This window comes from Falco punctatus (assembly GCF_963210335.1).
Source record: "Falco punctatus genome assembly, chromosome: 3".
Lineage (NCBI taxonomy): Eukaryota > Metazoa > Chordata > Aves > Falconiformes > Falconidae > Falco > Falco punctatus.
In genome coordinates, this window is record NC_137582.1 from 34,293,441 (window position 1) to 34,304,538 (window position 11,098).

The 11,098-nt window shown below is 37.4% G+C and overlaps 1 long non-coding RNA gene across 1 annotated transcript; it reads left to right on the plus strand.

Moving 5' to 3' along the window:
- Nucleotides 1-679: 679 nt before the first annotated feature.
- LOC308061637 lies at nucleotides 680-9,950 on the plus strand. Its single transcript, XR_013927310.1, has 2 exons — nucleotides 680-6,885; nucleotides 9,175-9,950. It is a non-coding gene; the product is annotated as an uncharacterized lncRNA (long non-coding RNA).
- Nucleotides 9,951-11,098: the final 1,148 nt, after the last annotated feature.

An 11,098-nucleotide genomic window follows, 5' to 3' on the forward strand; every position in this document is an offset into this window, starting at 1 on the left:
TCCCATTCCAACAAACAACTCTAGTGAGTCAGGAGAGAAGATATGCCATAATTTTACTCTCAGAGCGGGAGTTAGGTAGTCCACAGATTGTTAAAGGAACAGGGTCATAACAAAGTACAGGATAAAATAAATGCTGCGTATCCTTTTCTAGACTGGTGAAATTCCCATTAATACCTTGGCCGTGCCAGCAGATGTATCAGGCTGTGTGATTTACTTGAATACACAAACTACTCAGAACTTTTTCTCATTTCGCTCCCAGTGCTCACACTACACAGATGATTTTGCATTAAATGTGATGCCAACTGTGCATCAACGAATGAAATTTGCCTCTTAGATCACTTACTATTTTTACACATAAAACTGCCTTCCTTTCAGGTGCAAAATTTACACAAGGTACAAGACTTGGAGGTTATCGAGGACTGCAAGCCCCACCTGATTTCTAAACTGCCCATTCTCAGATTGCAGAAAGGATTGAAGAATAACTCAGGGGACTGTGAAGAGATATTAAACACAGAAGTCTAACTTCAGGACCACCTGGAGTTCACCCAAACCTCGCTGAATTGCAGTGAATGGAAAACTGACTTTGGTTCCTATACTCCAGACCATCAGATGGCCAGAAAAGGAATTGCACCAGACAAAAAAAAAAAAAAAAAGGGGGGGGGGGGGGGGGGGGGGGGGGGCGGGCAGGGAAATAAAAAAGAGGAAAAAAAGAATGCTGCTGATCTCTCAGGACCAGGTGTTTATCAGCATACTGCCAGGCAAACCTAAGTCCTAAATGTTATAAAGATGAAAGTATAAATGCCAAAGCTGCATGCTAATCATACATTCCTCTCTCCTTAATCACTGGATTATTCCTAACTGTTCCCTCAGACCCACAAGACTCCTTTCACAGGCTACACTTTGAAAGGCCACTTGGATTAAGCAAAGAGACAAAAGCTATTAGAAAATCTGCCCAGTGTTTTCTTTTATCTAACATTGAGACATCAGGTCACTGTCAAGAGAAAACATTAAGGAACAGATGCTTGAATGTTTCATTTCTTCACTGAACAACAATTACAGGTAAGTAATTTTCTTTACCATGAAATAGAGTAATGTGCTTTATTTCCTTAACCTTTCAGCAGCTTACCTTTTGGCTAGCAGCTACAGCTTCTTCCTTAAATTAGTAAGGCCATCAACAATAAAATGAATGAAATAGCTAACCAGTCACTTATAAAACCTGGAAAGGTGGGAGCAGAATGCCACGCTACTAAATTTTTGAGAATAGATCAGACATTAATATTGTGAAACATCATTTTTGTGGTAAAGTTTGTGGACACCAAATTAATGTAATTCTCTATTTTACTTCCAGGAAGTGGTTTTGGCACAACTGCTTCATGTGGGGATGTTGCTATGGCAAAGGGCCCATTTGGAGGCAATAGGGCAGAAACTTTAGTTCAGTACAAAGGTCTGTAAATAGTATGCTTTTATGGAAAGAAAGTGTATTTTCTAATGCAAATCTTCAAAGTCCTAGCTGATTAAAAACCAGGATTTCTTGTTAGAGTGATATATATCAAGATTCATGTGTCTAACACTAAAGCTGTGTAATACAGGGATAACTTATTCCAGATGTGCCCCAGTAGAGAAACCCTTTGTCTGCTGAGCTTACTGTATACTCAAAGCACCAATTTTTATTGGGGTTTTGGTAGAAGTACATTTTGGAAATGCAGTCTTCTGGTACTGTCATTTCCCCTTAGTGAAAATAAAAATGTACAGTAATCTCAAACTTTATGTATGACAAAGTGAGGAAGAAAGGTGTGATAGCATACGAAACTGGTAAATTTTAATTGTAAATGCAAGGGAGAAAACAGATCTTTGTAGATCCTTTTACTGTTCATCCTTAAACATAATTCTAATGCCATATTTATTTATAATCACATTTTTTAAAAAAACATACTATCATAATTTATGCACTTACAAGAAGAAAACAGCAGCATCTTTCTAAAATCCTGAGAGTAAGAAAGTGTCAATCAAATAACATAAGCAGTCATTAGAGAAGAAGAATCCAAAGCAAAGGTTTCTTAGTAAATAAGAGCAAAAAGCATTGAGTAAAATATGTTCCATTTTCCAAAGGATTTATAAACTATTTAAATGGTATAAAAGCAAAGGATTTGCACTCTTCTATGACTTATGCATGAGCTCAACCATAAAATGAACGTCTGTGTCTTAACAGGTTTTAGTGCAAGAGCGCTGGTATACCTCTAAGAATGTGCATTTTCCCCTTTTTAAAGCAATCTTCAAACTTGGAATCTTTTTCAGTAGCATTTAAATAAGAATAAAAATGCTTGTTAACTTATAGTTATGGCATTTTAGTTACAGCTGAGTTCTCTGAATGGAAAGGTAAAAATGGCAAAAACTATTTGAGTTGTAGCAGTGAGAATATGTGTTCACATGCTCTAGGTTCTGAGATGGACAATTCACAATCAATTCTTAGATACCAGATGTCTAGTAATCTTATTATGTCTTAATAGCCTGAAGAAGAAAGACACTATTTTTTCAGTAAGAATGAATTACTAAGCCTGAAGGAGCAAAAGTAAAATGTCCTATGACACAAAATTAACCTGAAAAGATTTCTAGTGAGAAACTGTAATGAGAGACTTACTTTCAGCAATCTCAGAGTATAAATAGGGTGCAAATCCCACTAACTTATCTTGAGAACCACAGCTTTCCATTCTGGATGCAGCTCAAGTTCATTCTCCGAGGGTAAAATTCAGCTGTGGTAACACCTTAAGGTATCTGTTTACCCAGTTAGAGCCTTTTATAATGATTGAAGAGGTACAGAGCCCAGGTACAGAGAATGTTTATGAGCTTATAACTTCCCTAGATACCTGCTGAAGCTGTGCAGTGAAAATGCCTCACAGTCTGTAGGTTAGAGATTAAAATTATCTATTTTTCATTTGGATATAGCATTGTCACCTGTTGCTTGGAAATCACACCTGATAACATAAATGCATGTAACTTTTTCCTATCCAGTTTCAGATGCCATCAGTTTTCAAAATGCACAGATCAAAAAGCTTAGTGGATATCACATGTTGGTGCACAAGTTCTTTTTGGGGCCCATATCTCTCAGAGTTTATGGCCTGCTTTGTTGCTTCTCCTGAAAACCTTTGCAGCTCTTCCCAAGGGTCTAAAAGCTAGCAATGGGGTCTGAAACTTTGCAGTTCACCTCTTTTGAGCTCGTCAACATTATTTCAAGTACATTTTTTAACATACATTGTGTTGCTTTGTTTTAAAAATGTGATTTCTTAAAGAGGCAATTTGATCCTAGAAAATGAAGTACCTCAGACATTCAATTAAAATTCAAATTGAGTGAAAGCCTTTCTGAAAACTGTAGACTGACTCACAAATTTCCCCCCAACACACACATACTTCCCTGCCCTTCCCAGCTTTTTCTCCTTTCATGACATTCACAAGGAAAGAAAATCTGTTAGCACAGAATTTCAGCCTAATGCTAGAAATGCTGAAAATCCTAACAGTTTCCTTTTGTGACATTTCCAACCAGACTTACAGTGTAAAAAGACTGTGAATAAGGTAATACAGACACCATTACGCTCTGAAGCTCACTCTTAGGATATACCATGTAGAATATTAATTTATTTTATTAATGCTACATTTCTATTGCAGATGATACTGTGCTAGCTACACATCATTGCAATTACAAAGAGATTTTCAAACCATCCTTAACACTGAGACACCTGAATTTGAATAAATATATCAGTTTCCATCAATTTTGATTGACTTGATGTTTGTTCAGTCGCTACTGGAAACAATAGACAACACATAGGAGTAAAAAATGCAAAATAGTACTGAGATATGCCAGTGAGCAAAAAAGTATCAAACAGCAACAGTGAACAGTCATTATGTATATCATATTTTATCATTGGAATTCTTTAAGGTTATTTTTTTACTGAAAGAATGTAAATACATCCTTGAATTTATTAACTTGCCTGTTTTAGTTCTGGTGTTCTACTAATTTACTATCTTGCCTAGCATAATTAGAACCATCACTAAGAAATAGTGGAGGAACTTATGTGTAAAATATGATACACAGCTCTCCAGGCCAAATGTAACAACACTGAGTAGGGTCAGTAGGTAAAGTGGGAAAAATTCAGAAAATAAGAATTCTACTTCCTCAAAGATTATAGCAGATACCTTTAAGCAAAGTTATATTGATATTTTTATAGTGGTCTAGATTCAAATAATTTTGTCAGTCCTCAGCTAAATGAAATGCCAATCTAACATCTAGTCATCATCATTCTGTAAAATGTTACTGACCAAAAAAGGTCAAGGAACTTTCAGTAGCTGAGAGGCAGAGAAAGAGCTTTGCTGTCTCTGCTGTGTTGGAATACACCAACAAAGCCACATCCATCCCCTCTGTGGACAACTGCACTACTTTTTTCAATTACCTAAGCAAAAAAAAAAAAAAAAAAGCTTTCAAGGACACATAGCACTTTCAGTTGGGTCAACATGTGCTGCCTTCATGGTTTGCTCCTGTGCTGCTTTATAAATACAAAAATTGACAAGCAATTGAAGACCAGCATTGGCTAACTGAAAAAGAAAAGGAAGAAAGAAAAGATGACTAATTTCCTTGGAGGTTTATCACATTTCTTCTGCTTTGTTAGTAAGTCTGTAAACTATTCAGTGAAATTCAAGGGTCTTTCTTGCTTTCTTACTTAACTTACTTATCAGTCTGATAGAAATAGCATACAAATAAGGCAGAAATGAATATATAATGCAGTGAATGCATCAAATGGAGAAAAATCCATTACTTACATTTTATTTTCTATCTTTTCAGCAAATTTATTTAAAGAACACTGCTATATTTCCTTGGCATCTCTTTATTAGCAGTAAGTAATTCCAGCTGGTGAGAAGTGTACCAGGCACTGTGTCCTTTAATGTCAGAAAACCCAAGGGAGATACCAAGAAAGATGCATATGTCAGATATGCACTACCCTAAACTGTTTTATGGGCACAGAAACAGACACTATCACATTTTGGAGCCTTTCAAGTATGAAATGGCCTTTTTTATTTGAGTCCTTATGAGTTAGTTTCTGTTTCAAAAATTATAGGAAAATAATTAAAATTTAAAAGAATTACTCTTTCTGAATAGCTTTTCTGAGCACACACTATTTCATTCCCAGTGATTACAAATAAACTAATTTTCTGTTTGGAAAATATATCTCACAGATCTGAAAATACTTTGTGTGATTTATGTCAAATTAGATTACAAAACAGTCAGCAGAAACCAAGTGATTTAATTTAGCCCTATGTCTAGGTAGGAAGGACTATAATATGCTTCACAGGTTGTGTGTCATGCTGCTTAAACACAAGGTAGGTGATTCCCAAAGCTGGGGGGTGTGGGGGGGAGGAAGCAGCTAGAAGCAGCCAGTTATCACTGACTTTCAAATGGGAGCTGGAAACTAATTGTACCTCTGTGTATGTCTTTCTGAATACAGCTCACTACTACACCATATGTCGCCTCATATGTACTCCAACTTGTAAAGGAAAGAAACCTGGGGCAGCAATGCATCTTTACCTTCTAAAAGGGAAAATTCAGACAAACAAAGCTAAGTTAAAAGGGCATTAAAAGTATTTGATCAAAAGACAGAATATGTATATACAAAATTATTACTAAAAATAAAAAATATATGTCAGAAATAAGAAAAAGATTTCAAAATAATATAAAGCAACAATGTTCATCAGAAAAGTGAAAAGCTAAGAGGAGTAAAAAGACATTGATAAAAAACCAATTAATTTCTAAGTGGGAAAAATAAAAATACTGCTAATTATGTGAAGTTAAAATAAAAATTAGTGTGTCTTGTTTCAAATTATTTTTCCATTGCAACGCTTTTTTCAGAAACAATAGGGTCGGGATGTTGCCTAGAGACAGGAATGCTGGACATGCCTTGGTAGGTTGCAGTTTGGATCAAGAGTGCAGTTCCTCTGTACCATTCCCATTCCCAGTGGGCGCAGTGCCTTCAGTGCTGTTGTACTGCTTCATGGCCTTGTGGTTGCAGCTCAGTAGCTTGCCTTTCCCCTGCATCTCTTTACTCTTCTAGCCAAGGTGTTGTGGCACTGTTTTCCAGTGCTTCTGGGTAGTATTTTTCCCTGTGGTTCTCATGCTGTTATTGCTACGGCCTTTGGCTTATAAATCCCAATATTATTCCTATGGCTAGTTCTCAGGAGAAGCAACTGGCACTCACATGAGAATCAGCTCTTTCTCCTATTTTCTACCCTTTGGGTTGTAGCTTCAGCATTATGGTTTACATTTAATTTACATTACCCAACAAGATGCATGCACAAAGCTTAACACCCAGTTAGCATGAAACTGTCCCTGATAAAAATGTGTTCCAATCAGTGCTGATACCATTATAAACAGAAAAAAAACCCAAACCAAACCAAACAAACCCCCTCAAAAAAAACCCCAAAAAACCACCCCAAATGGTAGGAAGCCTGAGTAAGTCCTGACAAAAACTACATATTTACCATAGCCAAAGCATTACTGGGGACCCTGCTGCATTAGAGAGGATGCCCAGGGAGTATGTTTGCCTTGTGACTCCCTCATCATTTTCTTTCCCAGACATCCACTTAGTAGAGTTATCACTTTCCCTTTCCCCCCACCTCTCCCTCTGCCACTCTCTCTCCTTTTGTTTAATTTATCACCAGAAGTAACTTTCCCTGTTTGAGTCAATGTATGACATCAACTACATACCCCATGGAGAAATCTTTGTGAATATGAACTGGTTTCACCATCCTTTGTTCCAGGCTGAGCAGCAATCTTGGAGTGTGTGAACTAGATTACTTTCAAATGGAACTAAACTGGAAGTGAGCGCACCTAATAAATGCCAGGTAGGTGTTCAGTCCATGGAACTAGCTGAGAAGTAGACACTGTGTGTATATATATATATAAAATACATACATGCATATATAGGCACACACATACATACATATGTATAAAGTCTTGTGAAATATGGATAGTGGAGTAGCAGGTCCTCAGCAGCAGCTGTATTGCATATGTATACGTATACGTATATATATATGTATAGATTGGTCTGAACTCCTTGCCAGTGTAGACATACCCAGTGAAGCTAATTGGCAATCACAACATAGAAAGGATCACCTTAGCAGAATATAAAAGAAGGATTCCAGGAAAGCAAGGCCTCGCAATGCCTTAACCTGAGGTTTCCATAGCAGACTCATTCTTTACAGGAGGGGAGACCGAGGAATCATCTCTGATGGTTTGTCAATAAGAGGAGGATTTAGAACAAGCTAAATAGTGACAAACTGCCAGGAACAGATGGTATTCACTCAAGAGCTCTAAAAGAACTCAGATGTGAAATTGCTGCAGTGTACGGCTTATCATTTAAGTCAGCCTCCATACCAAGAGGTAGCAAATGTGACACAATCTCATAAAAATCTCCTAGGAGAGATCAAAGAATGATAGCCCGGGAAGGCTGACCTTCATACGAGACAGATCAATGTCACAAAGAATAGAATGAGGAGGTATGTGTATAAACAAAGTATACTGGGGACTGTTTCCCTAAGGAAAGGGTAGTCTTACTTCATATTTCTTTTTACTCAAAAAGCAGGTGTACAAAGATGTTGTAATCAATGAAATATACTTGGGTTTTCAAAAAGCTTTCAAGAAGTTGCTTCATTGAAAGCTCTTAAGGAAATTAAATCATGGTGAGATAAGAAGAAAGTCCTTTAGAATTCACAGTTGTAAGGAAACAGGGAAATGGTAGTTAGAATTTAAACCAGTGAAAGGGCTACCCAAGGGGACATACAGGGTCTGTGTGCTTAACATATGTATGAGTGATCTTGGAGAAGGAGTCAAAAATGAATCAGCAAAGTTTGCTGATGACATAAAAGGTGCTCAGAGTAAACTCTATATCACTAAATAGAAAATAATTCATACAAAAATAAATCTGACTGTTCAGTCACAATAACATCATCTGAAATAACCACTGAATTTCAGTAAAGAGATTTTGAAAGCCTCATGGCCAGAAACATTCTAAGGACTGCTTATTAGAAGCATAACTGCTCATGATAAAACCTTTTTAAAACCAGCAGAGGCATGAAACTGGTTAGAGAGTTGGAGGTACTGGTAAAGAATCAAAGAGAAAAGATGTTCTCTACAAATCACAGATGGATGCTAGGCAGTGGCTAAAACACAAATAAGAAGCTGAAAAGTATTAGAAAAATCATTGAAAACAAGGCAGAAAATTTTACATGGTATGCCCACATCCTGAATGCAGAGTACAGTTTTACCAAAAAAAAAAAAAAAAAAAAAAGATAAAGCATAAAGGAAGCAAAGCAAACAGAGGTATGAATAGGCTCCTGAAATGAATTTAGTAGGCTAGGGGTTTTATTTGAACAAAAGGATATTTGTATATATAAAAAAATAAATCAATGTTATAGGGAATTCATTGGGGATCATTTATATACTATTATTCACTAGTCAATATGTAGAAAGCACAACAGTGGAACTAAAACAGAAAGGAGTCTGTTTTTACAGTATGTAATTAAGTTGTGGAATTAATCTCTACAGAACAGAGTGGAGAGCAAAAATATGAGTTCCAAGAGGAGTTACATTAAGTAACGTGGGGTAGGTTCATCAGTGGCCATTACACGTGGAGACCTAGAAGCTGTCTTGGTTTACCTGGGCAATTTTTTTAGTTTGCAACAGAAGTAACTTAAACTCTAGGTAACTAATATCTGCTTTGGTCTAGCTTTTGTTTAGTCTTGTATAATAGTTTGAGGTATTGCTATATATTGCTATATATATAATTTTGTAACAAGTAGGTAGTAGAAACAAGTAGTTATTTTGTGCAGAATGAACTGATATGATACTAGAATAAAATACTGCACCAGGAAGTAAATGCATGTGATAACAGCAGAGGCCTTGACTATGTAGTAGATTATATTGGGGCCCCAGGGGTATTAATAATACACCAGTGGGCAATTATTGGTCATCAAAAAAATGCAACCATGGAAACTGGATAAAACCAGTTTTAGAAGGAACAAAACCCCAAAGACATATGCAAAGCATACCACATCGATTAACAAAGACATTACAAACCAGTGAAGAAAGAGCAAAATGTAGAGCATATTTTCATGTTTTATGTTTTCATGTAGAACACATGGAAATGGCCCCAAGTGGTCCTTCAGTGAGGAAGAAGAAGCTATAAAAATCAACATCACTCTGCTGCAGGCAAAGGTCCTGGGTGGCTGTACACCACATATTCTCCTGTACACCACAACCCCCCTGCCTGACCGAAATCACCAACTTTATGAGACTGAGTAACACCAGTGAGAGGGACAAATACCAGAAATGTTGTTCATATATCATCTTAACTGCATATGAACTGAACTGTAAATGATGGTATCATTATAACTGGACTAGTAACAATTCATTGATTAGACTATTAAGACTGTAATTAAGCTAGCAATAAATTCTTGGCTTTGCTTATAAAATGTGTTCCTCTTGCCCATAACAAGATTTTTTAGTTTAACAAAGCAGTAGGCATTCAAGCAGCCTATTTCGTAACTTGAATGCAATGAACCGATAAAAACCTACTAATGCAGAAAGCGTCTGAACTGATTGTCAGAATTTGCAAAAGATACTAGTGGAATGATTTCAGTTTTCTAGGTTTTATGTTGCTAATAATCTAACTCTAACGGTCTAATATATAAATTATACAAAGAATTTACTAAATATTTAAGCTGCAAATTCCTAAATGAGGTGTTGGGCAGCTACCCAAAGCAAAGCATTGTTAAAAACTCTACAAATATGGAATGTGACTATTAGGGGGGTTTCAGAGTTTTCAAGAAAATAAGTTATATTAGATAATTTTAATATGGGAAAAAAAAAAAAAAGGCTTGCCTTATTTGTATTACAGCTAATGTCTCAACTGAAGAAGCCATTGTCCTTACTTTCAATGGTGTGACTGCATATGGCAGAAATAGACAAACCAGACACACTGGTAAGGTAAAGATTACACATGTGGTCTGCAAGATGGCCAGGACATTGGCTGACAGGACATACTCAGAGAGTGGTGGTCAGTGTTTTTTATTGAGGTTGGCAGTCTGTCAGAAGTAGGGTCCCCCAGGTATAAATACTGGACCCTACACTGTCCAGTATCTTCATAAATTAACTGGATGATGGGATTGAAAGCACCCTCATCTTGTTTGCTGATGACACTAAATGGGGTGGTGAGGTAAACATGTCAGAAGGGAGAGCCATCTTACAGAGGGACCTGGACAGGCTGGAAGAGTGGGCTGACAAGAAGTATGACGTTTAACAAAGACAAGTGCTCCGTCCTGCAGCTGGGATGACATAACCAAAGAGCCCAGTACAGGCTAGAATTTGCATGGCTGCAGAGTAGCCTTACTGAAAGGGGCCTGCGGGTCCTGGTGGACAACAACAAGCTGAACGTGAGTCAGCAGCATGCTGCTGCAGCAACAAAGCATATCGGATCCTGGGCTGCATCTGCAGAGGCATTACTAGCAGAGGTAAAGACATGATCATCCCACCCAGCACCTGTCAGGCTACACCTCGAGTTCTGTCTCCAGTTCTGGTCCCCACAATTCAAGGAAGGGGCAAATAGGTTGGAAAAGGTTAAAAGTTGGGCCACAAGGGTCACCAAAGGGCTAGAGAAGCTGCCCTAAGAGGAAAGACTGAGGATTTAGGGTTTTTTCTCCCTGGAGAATAGAAGGCTCAGGGGGACATCACCACAGTATTCCAATACTTGAAGGACAGTTACAAAGAGGGTGGATACTCTCTTCACAAGAAGCCACATGGAGAAGACAAGGGGCAATGGGTACAAGTTGTACCAGGAAAGATTTCATCTTAATATGAGAAAGAAATTTTTTACAGTGAGAGCAATCATTCACTGGATCCTCCCTAGAGAGGTGGTAAGAGTCCCCATCACTGCAGGTTTTCAAGATTTGACTGGACAGGGTGCCGGATAACCTCATATAGTCTCCCTTTTCCATCAAAGGTTGGACCAGGTGATCTTTCAAGGTACCTTCCAACCTATGATTCTATGAAACAATTTCT